This window comes from Tursiops truncatus, chromosome 5, assembly GCF_011762595.2.
Source record: "Tursiops truncatus isolate mTurTru1 chromosome 5, mTurTru1.mat.Y, whole genome shotgun sequence".
Classification (NCBI taxonomy): domain Eukaryota; kingdom Metazoa; phylum Chordata; class Mammalia; order Artiodactyla; family Delphinidae; genus Tursiops; species Tursiops truncatus.
The window spans coordinates 100,656,037-100,671,570 of NC_047038.1; the positions used below are offsets into that span (position 1 = coordinate 100,656,037).

Below are 15,534 nucleotides of genomic sequence, written 5' to 3' on the forward strand. Positions count from 1 at the left end.
AGAACTAAGTTTGTGACACAGAGTTCGGATCCAAATTTTCTTTTCTAAGTTGGTTTACTTAGGATGAGAAATAGAAAATGATCAGAGAAATTAAAATTTTGTCCTGTAGTCAAAATATTGTGAGATTTTATTAGATCTCTAGAACATGGTGTCTGTAGTTAACTATCAGTATATTTTATTGATGAAAATTTCTATTATATTTTATATATCATGTTAATAGGAAACTGTTGGCATATTTGACAACAAAACTTTTACTGGCTTAATTAATATTTGATAATTGGGCTCGATTTTGAAGAGATGCTTCCTCTAAACAGCAGGATTTGAGTCATTTTGTCTGTTGCTCTTATCTGTTGAGAATCTTCTGTGGAGGATGTGGCCCACCCCTGCACACCTGGGCCAGCACTGTAAGGCCAGCACTGTAGTGATTATACCTGTGTCTCAAGACAGAGAATTAGGAAACCTTCCTTCCCGTAACCTGCCCTATATACGTATGTTGTCAGAGTGCTGTTCAGTGCCAATGGGGAGGCAAGGTATGGAGGGATGGGAAAACTTTGTAGTCTTTTCAGTAGTTTGTTAAGGCCACATACATAAATGTATTAAAAATAAGACGGTAAATAATTTCATGGAAAATTAACTCAAGAAACTAACCAAAAGTCATTAAAATGCCATATGGAAGGAGGGAAGATGAAGAGATTGCATTTATCCAACCATGTGATGCTGAACCATCTTGTTATGCCAGCTATCATAAGGAAAATTTCAGTGTGGAGGACAATGTTTCTTGAATATTTACCTTGAAAGTAAGCAAATCAGTATAAATTGACAAAATTTAGGGCTTGTTTAAAGGCAGTATCTTATCTGATATTAACTTCTGTGTGGGCAAACATATTAACTTCTAGTTTCATAACTATTCTATCAGAAAAAGTTTGATCTTAACAACTTTACTCAGGTAGAATTCATGTACCATACAATTCTCCCCTTTAAAGTGTACAATTCAATAGTTTTTCGTATATTCAGAGAGATGTGCAGCCATCACCACAAACAATTTTAGAACATGTTCATTGCCCCAAGAAAGAAATCTCATACCCATTACCTCACTTCTGTTTCACCCAAGCTTCAAACATCAGGCAACCATTAATCGATTTTCTGTCTGTATAGATTTCCCTATTTGGGACATTTCATATGAATGGAGTTATACAATATGTGGTCTTTATAACTGCCTTCTTTCACTTAGCACATTTTCAAGGTTTATCCATATTGTAGCATCTATTCCTTTTTATTGATGAATAATATTTCATTGTATGGACATACCACACTTTTATTTATCCTTTAATCTGTTGGTGAATATTTTGCTTTTCTTCTACATTTTGGCTATTTTGAATAATGCTGCTATGGGCATTCATGTACAAGTTTTTGTGTGGACATATATTTTCAATTCTTTTGGGTATATACCTAAGGAGTGGAATTGCTAAGTCACATTATAACCCTATGTTTAACATTTTGAGGGATTGCCAAACAGTTTTCCAAAGTGACTGCATGATTTTTACATTCCTACCAGCAATATTTGAGGGTTTCAATTTCTCCATATCCTCACCACTTTTTTAGGTTATAGCCATCCTGGTGGGTATGAAATGGTATCTTTTTGTGGTTGATTCACATTTCCCTAATGGCTAATGATGTTGAACATCAGTTCATGTGCTTTTGGCTGTTTGTATATCTTCTTTGGAGAAATATCTGTTCAAATCTTTTGCCTATTTTCAATGGAGTTATTTGTTTGGTTTTTTGTCGTTGTCGAGTTGTAAGAGTTTTTACGTAGTCTGGATACAAGTTTCTTATCGGATATATGATTTGCAAATATTTTCTCCCATTCTATTGGTTGTCCTTTTACTTTCTTGATAGTGTTCTTGAAGTACAAGAGTTTTTAATTTTGATGAAGTCTAATTTCTCTATTTTTGTTTTTGGTCATTTGGTATCATATCAAAGAAGACTTTGCCTATATCAAGGTCATGAAGTTTTATTCTTCTAAGAGTTTATTATAGTTTACTCTTACATTTAAGTCTAAGATTCATTTTGAGTTAATTTTTTTGTGTAAGGTGTAAGAAAGAGGCCCAACCTTTTTTTTGCATGCAGAGATATTTTTCTAGCACCATGTGTTGAAAGGGACATTTTTTCCCACTGGATTGTCTTGGCACACTTTTTTATTTTTTAAATTATGAGGTTTTCTCCCTCTGGTTGAGTCAGCTGCAGATAGCACAATTCCAGGCATGTTTTTTTAAAAAGCCTCATTCTTTAATTTCCAATAATTCTCTTGTCTGCCACTTGCCATATACTTTAGCCCCAGGGAGGATGCTCAACATCTAGTGTGCGATCACCATGGATTGCCTTGTGATGTTATCAAAACCTTGAAAATAAAAGGAGCATTTAGAGACTATGCCTCACCTAACTTGCTCTGTTGACTTCTTCTCTTAATGGGGCCACTGGCCCTTTTCTAGCTTCGGGCTGGAGGAACTGCCTGGTCTCTCCGCCTGGCTCCCCTCTTGCCTGCCTCCTTCCCTCCTGCCTTGCCATCACCCTATGTCTTGATAGTTTGAGTCTGCCTGGACTTCTCCTCATATGTTCTTCCCCAGGTTGCCAATATGCATTTCACTGAATGAAAAATTCAGGACTTTTCTATCACTCAGTGTATGATCCTTAAATCCTCTGTCTTCCTCACCCTTGACATCCAGTTCATCAGTCAGGGATGCTGACTAAACTTCCCAAGTATATTTCCACTCTGTCCTCTTCTCTCCATCACCTCTTTCTCGTTCTTATCTAGGCCATATCATCTCTCTCCTAGGTTTCTAAACTCTATTTTCCTCCAAAATTCCAGAGAAAACATTTTAAAATAAGCTAAACCAAGTCACTGGCTGTATGAAGGCTTCAACAGCTTCCCAGCGCCCTTAGCATATCATCCAAACTCCAGGTCCTGCTCACAGCCCAGCAGGATCGGACCTCTACCTGTCACCCCTTGCTCACCAAGCTCCAGCCACACCGGCTTGCTTTAGAGTTCATGAGAGCCCCCAGACTTTTCAAATGTAAAGCCTTTTGTGCATGTTGGACACACTCCTTATAATGCTCTTGCCTCAGTTTTTTGTTTGTTTGTCTCTATTTCTTATCATTTGAATCTCAATTTAAGTGTCTTCTCCTCAGAGGAGACTTCCTAATGAAAGTAACTACCTCCAATCTAATATTCTTTTTTTTATATTGAAGTATAGTTGCTGTACAATATTATATGTTACAGTTTACAATATAGTGATTCACAATTTTTAAAGACTATACTCCATTTATAGTTATTAGAAAATGTTGACTATATTCCCCATGTTGTACAATGTATCCTTGTAGCCTATCTTATACCTAATAGTTTGTACCTCATAATTCTCTACCCCTATACTGATGTCCCTCCTCCCTCTCCCCGTTGGTAACCACTAGTTTGTTCCCTGTATCTGTGAGTCTGTTATATTTGTTTCTTGTATTTTTTTAGATTCCACATACAAGTGACATCATATAGTATTTGTCTTTCTCTGTTTGACTTATTTCACTTAACATAATGTCCTCTAAGTCCATCCATGTTGCTGCAAATGGCAAAATTTTGTTCTTTTTTATGGCTGAGTAGAATTCCAGTGTGTGTGTGTGTGTGTGTGTGTATGTGTGTGTGTGTGTGTGTGTGTGTGTGTGTGTGTTTATGTGCATATACCTCATCTTCTTTATCCATTCATCTGTTGGTGGACACTTAGGTTGCTTCCATACCTTGATAATTAGAAATAATACTGCTATGAACACTGGGGTGCATGTATCTTTTCGAATTTGTGTTTTTGTTTTTTTCGTATATGTATCCAGGAGTGGAATTGCTAGGTCATGTGGTGGTTCTATTTTTAGAACGACCGTAATGTTTTCCACAGTGGCTGCACCAATTTACATTCCCACCAATAATGTGGGAGGGTTCCCTTTTCTCCACATCCTCGCCAACATTAGTTATTTGTGTTCTTTTTGATGATGGCCATTCTGACAGGTGTGAGGTGATACCTCATTATGGTTTTTATTTGCATTTCCCTGAGGATTAGAGATGTTGAGCATCTTTTCATGTGCCTGTTGGCTTTCTGCATTTCCTCTTTGAAAAAAATGTCTGTTCAGTTCTTCTACCCATTTTTAATTGGTTCATTTTTTTTTGATGTTGAGTTGTATGAGCTGTTTATATATGTTGGCTATTAACCCCTTATCAGTCATATCATTTGCAAATATTTTCTCCCATAATAGTATTCTTTATTAGTCATCTTATTCATATCTGTCACAAGGCTTTACATTCTGAATTTAGTAACTTGTTAATTTTTTAATCTGTTTTATTCACCATTGTATTCTGTGTTCAGCTCATAATTGGCAGACAATAAACAATCAAATATAAGGATACTTTCTTATCACTGTCTTTCTTCCTTCCTCTTGCTCCTATTTCCTTCATGTCAAGTGAGTGGAAGAAGATGTCATTCTTTGCATATTTTAGCTGATGTCTTTATCATGAGATAAGCCCCCGCCTCACCACCAGATATTTTCAAATATAATACCACCTGTATCTTCTCCTCACCAACCCCACACTCTCCCAGAAACACAGATCCCTGGGGCACAAAAGAGCAAGAGTAACAGCTAACTTTTTTGAACATTTATTCTGTTCATTATGTTTGGATTCTTGTTTAACTTAACAATGCTGTAAGGTAGCTGCTATTTTTATCATGATTTTACCAAGAAGAGAAAGCTCAAGGTGAAGTCACTTGTCCAAGGTCACCTGCAGGTAAAATGGCAGATGCAGGGTCCCTTTCATTAACCATTTTGTGATTCTCTCAGAAGGATCCGACAAGGCTAGATGTTAACGGGAGGTTTTTCTCCCTTCAGCATCAGACAGGTAGATATGTGCCTCCTTTTACACAAGAGAGAAAAGACAATATAGAAAACAATATTGGGATCAGAGGGAAGATGGTGCTCGAATGGCTTTTGTTATTAGGAAAAAGATGGGGACTTCTTGGAGAATGTCTATGGTGATATCTTGTTAAATGACTCAGAAGTAAAGAAAAAGGAACGTTTTAAAAAAAACAGGTTTTTGTTTTCATTTTCAGAAATATCTCTGCATGCAAATAGTTTGAGGGTTGTGTCATTAAACTTGTGAAGCTTCTTGCTGTCTGAATGTTATTTATTTTTAGATTCAGTTTGGTGCAGTCGGGCATGTTCATGGCTCAGAGACAGGCAGGGACGCCCAATACCTGGTAAATAGTTACAAGGACTGGGGGAAGGAACTGTCTCTGTTACCTGGATGTGGTCCATTTTCCTCCCTTGGAACTGGAAAAAGAGCTGTGATAGAGAAACTGACTGAAAGTTGAGAGTGAAACTGGATTTGTTGCAGTGCCTAGTGATATTTTGGTGCATGGTTTTACAAACTCACAGCACCATTCCATGAGTGTCAGAGAGGAAAGAAGTGTCCCAAGGACATAACTTCTTTTGCAGGCCCTGGTGTTTTTCCTTCATGTTTTATGTGATAGTCAAATGTTGCAAGGGCAGCAGACACCACCTCACGTGGTATGATTATGTAGTTCAAAGACCAAACCAAATAAAAAGATCTGCTCTTTAAAAACTCTCATTTCCACTGAGGGGATTATTGAAAACATGACTGTGTTTAAAAGTCTATGTCCTATTTGCCAAAGTGGAGGAGGGAGTGGAAAAGTTGGGTGGAGTAAACAGGCCAGTTGCCATGTGCCTCCTAGAGGGCCTGTGGGGAAGATGCCAGCTGCCACCAGTTGGTAGGATTTGGTCACCAGGGCACAGAGTGGGCAATTGTCCTCGGCTTTGGAGTCAGAAGCTGGCAGCTGACCCAATAGTCTGCTTTCTCCGAGAGAGATAGACAGTCATCGAGCTGAGATAGTGATGGTGTTTCTCTCCTATTGTGCAACCTGGAAACTGGGAGAAAATGAAGGCAGGCCCAAGAGAGTGGAAGCAGGAGGAAAATAAAGAAAAAGAATACTGATTAACTCTGAATGTCTATTCAGCTTAGCTTGAGATTGATTTTGCTCACTGAATAGAATAGGAAACCCACATTTCTTATTTTTAATTATTTTATTTTTGGCTGCGTTGGGTCTTCGTTGTTGTGTGCGGGCTTTCTCTAGTTGCAGCGAGCAGGGGCTACTCTTCGTTGCAGCGTGCAGGCTTCTCATTGTGGTGGCTTCTCTTGTGGCAGAGCACGGGCTCTAGGCACACGGGCTTCAGTAGTTGTGGCACATGGGCTTAGCTACTCCACAGCATGTGGGATCTTCCTGGACCAGGGCTAGAACCCGTGTCCCCTGCATTGGCAGGCAGATTCTTAACCACTGCCCCACCAGGAAAGTCTAACCTGCATTTCTGAATTGAATAAATAACAGAATTACCAAATTACAAGTGTAGGAGAAAAGATGGGAATGAAAAGTGTAGGAGTTTGTGTACATATAAATATATGTAGATATAGGTAGATATAGATTTAAATGCATGTTGAATTAATTCATTGATGCTTACTCTATACCAGGCAAAGACATATTATGTAAATTTCACAATGGTGCCATTAAGGTAGGTTCTTTGAGTCCAATTTACAAATGTGGAAACTGAGGTTTGTGACAAGGTTTAGTCTCTGGTTTGTATGACTCTAAAGTATGTGCAGTTATCTAGTGTTTATATATTCTCCATTATTAATGGTTTCAAGTGTTTTTTTAATATCACTAGCTAGCGTATAGGTTTCTCAGGGGTCCAAAACATTGTCCTACTTTTGTTATATCTCAGTGCCATTTTGCACATAGTTTATAGGCAACAATCATTTTTATGACCTTTAACATACTGTTTAAACTTGTTAGAATGTAGATATTTTATGGTAAAATATATTTGAAATTTCATACGGAGTACTTTAAAGTGTTGTAAACCTCATGGTTTACATGAGACCCAGAGACTGAAGTCTTAGATAACTGCAGCTTATGTGAAGTCTCCATGTGTCATCAGGACCCCTGGATATCAGTTAAAGCGAGAGAATCTGAATCTCTGAGCAATAATGAATGATCCTGAAATTCAGATTCACCAGGAAGAAATTGAAAGCCAAAGGAAGACCATGTTGTTAAATTACTGTATACGGTTACCTGGCTGGAAAAGGGGGGAAAAAATCACAGAAGCTAAAATACATCACTGTCATTAGATGTTTAGGAGAATAAAAGATGTCTGGGACCTTGGAGGAGAAATAGAGAAGAAGACTAAGGGATGTCAAGTGTTTGAAAGAATCAAAGAAACCAAACACACAGAGAAGATAAGCATTAGTATCGCCCTGGAGGGGCAGCTCCCAATCATTCCACTGAGACCCCCAGGCCAGCTGAGACTCACTGCAGGTTAGCACAAGGGTGCAGTGACTCTAATTCTACCCCTTGCTCTCCTCAAGGAAGCACCTGAAACTCAAGTGAAAGTAACCTTAAATCAACTTTAATTATAAATAAGCAAATCTCTTGCCAATGTCACTATGTTAATTGTCATTAGCTACTCCTAGATTGCAACGTAGCTCATAGCACAGCAGCGTGACATTGAGCCTGAAAACTACTTGAGTATTTAACTTCTAGGTACTTTCTAGATCTCAAATCCCACGATTTACTGTTGATTTTACTAAGAACTATTGAATTGTTGTTCAGTAGGTGATTTTTATCCTCAGGATCTTTAAAAAAAAAGCATCTCTTTTAAGGAATCCATCTATTTGTAAAAGTATCTATTTCCAGTGGTTCTGCTGTGTTTGTTTCGATTATCACACAGGAATTCAGCTTTTTTCCAAATGTTCATAAAAAAAAATGGAAGCCATTTTCCACTCAAAAAATGCTTTTTATTTTGTAAGACCACAGAGTCCTTTACTGGTGACATGACAATTCAAACATGTTTGGCATTAAGCTTCAACCCTAGAGCAGGAGGGGACCTGGTTTCCATTCCTTGGAATGCTTATTTGCTTGATTTCAAATCCCATGGCCCCTGAATCTATGAATTTTTAGAATTCTCCTTTTAATCTCAGTCACGTCCTTACTCGGTATGTGTGAGAAAGATATAAGGCCCAAATCGCTGAATGACTGAGTAGAATTTCCTAAATGAGAGTGAAAATTAGTCCTCTGAGTGAGAATGTAATGAGAATGCACCTTTGGCATCTTGGTTATTAAATGCTACTCCACTTTTTAAGAAGAGAAAGGAGGGTGAGAGAGATAGATTGCTTGAGTCTGAGATTGACCAAACTTTCTAGTAAACGCTCCCCATGTAGTTAGAGGCAAACGAGGCAGTTGCTTATAGCTATGACATTCCTGACTAACAGGGCTCCAGAACAACTTGTAACACAAGGGGCATGCCTGTGGTAATTCATCTTTCATATTAGTTCAGGGATATTTTCCATTAGGTAAAGCTGCTTTTATTTATATTTTTCATTTATTTTTTTAACATCTTTATTGGAGTGTAATTGCTTTGCATTGTTGTGTTAGTTGCTGCTGTATAACAAAGTGAATCAGCTATACATATACATATATCCCCATATCTCCTCCCTCTTGCGTCTCCCTCCCACCCTCCTTATGCCACCCCTCTAGGTGGTCACAAAGCACCGAGCTGATCTCCCTCTGCTATGCAGCTGCTTCCCACTAGCTATCTATTTTACATTTGGTAGTGTATATATGTCAGTGCTACTCTCTCACTTTGTCCCAGCTTACCTTTCCCCCTCCCCGTGTCCTCAAGTCCATTCTCTACGTCTGCGTCTTTATTCCTGTCCTGCCCCTAGGTTCTTCAGAACCTTTTTTTTTTTAGATTCCATATATATCTATTAGCATATTTTAATGGTTCTTGAGTCTTTAAAAAATATATCTATCTCCATAAATGTTCTTCGTTAAGCCCATATTTCAGAGAATCCTTAATAGGTATTCCAGTCACTAGAGGGAATTAGCCAGGTGGTACAGAGTATCATATGCAAGGCTCCATACACAGCCAGACAAGTCGAAATATGCCCTCTATTTTCAGAAGCCTCCTGGACCTTAATCTAGTCTCAATACTCTCCATTATTCATTCTAAACAATGTTTAAATATGGATGTGAGGTTAAAGCAAGGTGCTTTTATCTTCAAAGCAGTTGTCATTATCAGATATGGGTAAATTGGTGCCAGAAAAAGGTGAAAAGAGGAAAATCTTCTAAATTCAACAAGTACTTATCGTGTACCTACTCACACACTACGCGGTATGGAAGACATAAAATAAATGGATAAAATAGTTGATGACATAAACTCAAGACATTTTTAATCTAATTGGCTGCAGAGTACCCACTCCTCCTCTGCCAAAAAAAATGTGTATTGAGTGGAAGAATGTACTCTGTCCAAGACAAAGTACTGGAGGAGTCCACTGAGGGGAGAGTTCCCATCAGTTGCACTAGATTGGAGAATGGAATTTGTATGTTTTCAAGTTCTATATGTTCTCTCAGGTCCTCTTCTAATAAACCTCACAATGACCAATCCAGAACCACTAAACCACTAAATCATGAAAGATACATTTTTTTCATATGATATTTCTTATATTTGATTGTTATTTTTTCCTCGCTATAATTTCCATTTTTTAAACATTTTCTCATACCCTGACCTTTCATAATAAAGAGTGAATTCCTTGGGGCAGAGGCTATATTTTTTGTCTCTGTGTATCCTTTAGCCACATGCCTGGATAGGAGAGGCACTTGGGTTGCTTGAGTGGCTAGCACACAGGACGCCAGGGTCCTTCTTTGTGTGTGACGCAGCAATGGCTTGGACCCCACTGCCAGTCAGTACCAATATGTATTGAGAATAGCTGCTTCTTTCTGTCACGTAAAATCATTATGAACAGCATTAGAAAGAACATTTTTTTCCACTTTTAAGTAAATGCTTGAAGCAAAGCTTTTTTAAAATATAAGCTCTTCCATATTTTGCTTTTCATCTTTTTGCATCAGTTTGGGTTTTGGTTATGTTTTTTAAATGTGACAATATTAAAATATTTCCAAAATATAAAAGATCAAGTACAGCTTTTGAAAAAGTCTTGTTTGGGAGGTAATCTTTGAACTTCTATCGTGCAAAAAGAAGCACTGAGCGTGAAACAAACAAAAATGAAAACCAACTACAACATGACATTAAAATAGTCAAAACGTGATCATCTTTTCTATTTAGAGTCTGAAACAGAATAATTTTTAATTTTTAAAAAATATAATCATGGGGGCTTCCCCGGTGGTGCAGTGGTTGAGAGTCCGCCTGCCGATGCAGGGGACACGGGTTCGTGCCCCGGTCCGGGAAGAGCCCACATGCTGCGGAGCGGCTGGGCCCGTGAGCCATGGCCGCACAGCCTGCGCTTCCGGAGCCTGTGCTCCACAACGGGAGAGGCCACAACAGTGAGAGGCCCGCGTACAACAACAACAACAACAACAACAACAACAAACAAACAAACAAACAAAAATATATATATATATATATATAAAATCATTAGAACAGACCAGTCAATAAAAATTGTGTTGTAAATAAATTAAGAGGATTTGGGTGTGGGTGGGAGGGTAGACTTCTAATGCTTTAAAATTTTGTGAGTGATTTTAAAATAAGAGTAATAAACCGTGTACAATTAAAAAAAAAAAAAGCTGATTAGACTTTTAACCTAACAGGCCTATTTTTGTTCGTGCCTGGGTTGTTTGGCTCTGTAGTTATAGTTTCTTAATAAATATGTACAAAATACACAGCAATACTGCCCTCTACAGTTCCCCTGTAAGACAGTCACTTGTCTTCAAGTGTGTAAATGCCTAGTTTTAAATGAACCTAACTTACATGGATGGTTTCTGGTGTGTTTAGCTCTGATGTTAGTCTTAGCACTAAGCAGCTGGGGCCATCCCCCGTCTCTTTGCATAATGAACACTTAGAGAAGTCAAATCCTCTAAAATAGTTACATGATCCGTCTTATTTCTATGAATATATGATATCCACTGTTCTTAAAAGCTTTCCACTCTGTGGTACAATTGGCAATACATACCCCCTTTTCTCATACATATGCCATACTGGAATTAGGTAAGTAGTCTGATATGCCAGAAAGACAGTGGAATATATAAAATCTGTGGAAAGTGTTTAAGATTAAAAATAATTATGCTGCCTTATAGTCACATTTTTTATTTGTAGAAGAGGAAAGTTAGTAGATTAAACTCAGTTGTCCTCAGTAATTAAAAGTAAAAAGTAGAAAGAATATGTGATCCAAACTAGCTTCAGTACCAAAAATTTTGGTGTTTAAATGAGATGTAGATATCTTTTTAATTATAGGTGCAAATGAGAGAACATAAGAAACTAGTAGTCACATGATATAATACATAAAAGCTTTGCAAAAAGACATGAAAATAAAAAAGTCTAAAGGAAGAAATATGTTCTATCCCCCAAATATGTTGCAGAAAGGCAGTATTTCCTGGTACATAATTGCAAAATCAGAATGAATTCAAATCTCAGTGTTGTTACATACTGTATGAGCTTTGGCATGTTGCTGAAACTCTCTGTGACTTACTTGTGAAATTAAGTGGTAACTATATAAGTATTATATAATATTTGCTGCTAATAGATTACTATTTTCAGAGTTAAGTATTTGTATAATTTGCTTATGAGCATATGTAAATTGTGGGGAGATTGAGGGCTCAACCGTTGCCTTCTTTAGGATGTTAGTTGTAAGTAGCAGAATGCAACTCATATTAGTTTAATTAAACAAAGGGGGTAGTATTATAAGAATTCAGGGATTATTTTCCAGAGCTCAAGGGAAAATCACCACCAAGTCTCAGGATAAACAAAAACACTTAACTTGAAAGTCTGGCAAGCAGTATTTTTCTCTGCTCTTGCTTGTCCTTGGATATTCTGTTATGTCTGCATTATTCCTCTCTCTCTTGTCAGACTGCCTCTCCGTCAACATGTCAGAATACGGCCAGTCACAGCTCTAAAGATGTTGTTACACTTCTAGTCACACTAAGATACTGAATGACTTTTTTCTTAGCTCCAATCCCAAATTCCTAAGAACAGGACTCTAACTCAACATGGATGAGACGCTCAATTGTGACTAACCAGCTATGGCCATCAGGAGAAATATAGAGCTAACATGTTGTCTTTATGTCATTTTCTAAATGTAGACTTTAGGAGATTCCTTTAATTCGTGCTCTATAAGCAATCTCCAGTTCACCAACCTTTACATTTAAATGATTTCCTGTTGGTTGTTGTTTGGAATTCCAAAATAATTTCCTGTGTCAACTCTGTTATACAGCATTGTTACAGCCTTAGGAGAATCTCACTCCATCCCTCCCCCAAAGAAAAAGTGCAAATAAAAAATTGCTTAACTCACTACGTGTCTGAAAAATTATTACTAATTTCCATAGTAATCACACACTAAAGATTTTTTAAGACTATTCTATTTTCATACGATTTTGTCAGATTATTAAACTATGCATTCCATTCTATTGTTGTTTGGAAACATGGTCCCACCATGTTCTTAAGAATGTAGTTTTAACCATAGTGTATTGTGTTAGTTTAAAAAAAAAAAAATGAGTTCAGAGCTCCTCTCCGTGGTCTTGGCAGCTGAAGCTAGAACCCCCTCTTATATCCATCCATCCAACCATATATGTGCCTGGCACTATTGTAGACACTTAGGGAGACAGTATTAAAGCCAAAGTGTCATCTGTTCTGGAACAAACAAATGTACAAACAATAAAGTATCAGTTAATGTATAAGTATCAGGTAATGATAAAGCAAATCAGGGAATTGTGATATGGAGTGACTGGGAAGTCTCTTTAACTGGGCAATGAGATCAGAGATTCCTAAACTTTAATTTAGCAGCTGTGATTCTAGAACTAGGGCAGGGGCATCCAGCAGAAGGGTGAGGGATCCAGGAGATTGAGAAGGCCAAGATAGCCTTGTTACCTTGCCCCATCAGAGGTACTTAATACCAAAATCGCTCTTACTCACCCTTCTTTCTAGAGCCCAGGGAATTAACTTGGCTCTGTACTATCTCTTCCTTCTTTTTTCCATTCAGAAATTTCCCCCTTCCCTGTTCTACTGCAGAGCCGAAATCTCAGAGAACTCTCCTCCCTTCTACACAGTTTTGTTGTGGTTTTCAAAGTGTTTTCTTTCCCTTTTTATAATCATTTTTAAAGTACTCCATGAACATATGTTTTCCTGAATTATGGATTTCAAATCTTCAATCTCCCTGCCTAGATTTATAAACATGAATGTGTGTGTGCAAGTAATATATGTATGTGTTTATTTGTAAATAAAATAATTCAATACATATATTCACTTATGAACTTATTGGATGTAGTTTTCATTCTTGTTCTATATCTTTTTTTAACTTAATTTATTTTAGATATCTTTTTATAACAGCACACATAGATTTACTTTGATCTTTTTAATAGCTGCATAGTATTTCATTGTACAGATGCAAAATAATTAAAATTTTCATCCAGCTCTTGATAGATATTTAGGTTGTTACAGTATTTCCTATTGTAAACAAAACTGCAGTCTCATAACTTATGTCTTGGCAAAAAGAATTTTTTATTGAAGTATAGTTGACTTACAATGTTGTATTATTTTCTAGTGTACAGCAAAATGATTCAAATATATATATATATATTCTTTTTCATATTCTTTTCCATTGTATGTTATTATAAGATATTGAATATAGTTTCCTGTGCTATACAGTAGGACCTTGTTGTTTATTTTATATATAGTAGTTTGTATCTGCTAATCCCAAATTCCTAATTTATCCCTGTCCCCCCTCCTTTTTCCCCTTTGGTAACCATAAATTTGCTCTCTATGTCTGTGAGTCTGTTTCTGCTTTGTAAATAAGTTCTTTTGTATATTTTAGATTCCATATATATGATATCATATATTTGTCTTTCTCTGTCTGACTTACTTCACTTAGTATGATAATCTCTAGGTCCATCCATGTTGCTACAAAAGGCATTATTTTATTCTTTATTATGGCTGAGTAATAGTCAGTTGTGTATATATATATATACACATCTTCTTTATTCACTCATCTGTCAGTGGACACTTAGGTTGTTTCCAGGTCTTGGCTATTGTAAATAGAGCCACTGTGAACATCAGTTCATGTATCTTTTCAAATTAGAATTTTCATCTTTTCCAGATATATGTCCAGGAATGGAATTGCTAGGTCATATGGTAGTTCTATTTTTAGTTTTTAAGGAACCTCCATACTGTTCTCCAAAGTGGCTGCATCAACTTGCATTCCCACCAACAGTGTAGGAGGGTTCCTTTTTTTCCACACCCTCTCCAGCATTTATTATTGTGGACTTTTTGATAATGGCCACTGTGACCGGTGTGAGGTGATACCTCACTGTAGTTTTTTTTTTTTTTTTATCACTGTAGTTTTGATTTGCATTACCAATGTTGAGCATCTTTTCGTGTATGTCTTGGCAAATATTATATGGTATCACTTTATGTGAAATCTACAAAATAATACAAATGAATCTACATAAAAAACAGAAACAGACCCACAGACATAGAGAACAAACTAATAGTTATCAAAGGGAAAGGGAGTGTGGGAGGTATAAATTAGGAGTATGGGATTAATAGATACAAAGTACTGTACATAATATAGATAAGCAACAAGGGTTTACTGTACAGCACAGAGAACTATATTCAATATCTTGTAATAACCTATAATGGAAAATACTCTTTAAAAATTTATATATATATAACTGAATCACTGTGCTGTACATGTGAAACTAACACAATATTGTAAATCAACTATACTCCAATAAATATATATATGTGTATGTGTGTATATATATATATATATATATATATATATATATATGTATCTTGGCATACTAGCTATGTCAAATGCTCTGTGTGTGTGACTGTGTATGTATTAAATTTATTTATATATTAGGTTAACAAAGTAAATTCTGGAGTCTATAGGTAAAAAAATGGTCAAATATTGGCAATTTTATGTCGTTTAACCTAATTATAAAATTCCTCTCCAAGGCTCTAAGCCCAACTTTGTTCGTTTTTCATTTCTAACAGCTGTTGAAACAGAGAGGAAATATCTTAGAGGCTAAGCTCTGTTGGATCAAGTGAAAAAACTATATGGACTGTTATCACTACAAAATCAGAGTTTCCTATTAACTAGACCTACATTTCCATTCGGGTATGTTCCCAGGAGGCTGCCTTCCCATCCTCTAGTGCCAGAGGGAGTCCTTTATAGTAGGAATCAGGTAGCTGAATAGTGGAAAGGAGAAAATATGGACCAGACTGGCTCTAGAATGACATTTGGTAAATCATTAACATTTCTAGCTTGATTCCAGTAATAAATACAGATAATATCTACCTTAAAAATAAATGAAATAATTCTTACAGCACTCCCTAGCACAGTATTTGACCCTAAATTCTTGCTTAATAAATCACATCTTCCTTCCTCCTTCCCTTCCCCCTTCTCTCCTTCCCTTTCTCCCTCCTTCACAT

The 15,534-nt window shown here is 36.8% G+C and overlaps 1 protein-coding gene across 5 annotated transcripts in view; it reads left to right on the forward strand.

Moving 5' to 3' along the window:
* Positions 1-15,534, forward strand: part of ARHGAP24 (Rho GTPase activating protein 24) — a 775,519-nt gene that overhangs the window by 517,179 nt on the left and 242,806 nt on the right. The window lies entirely within an intron of this gene.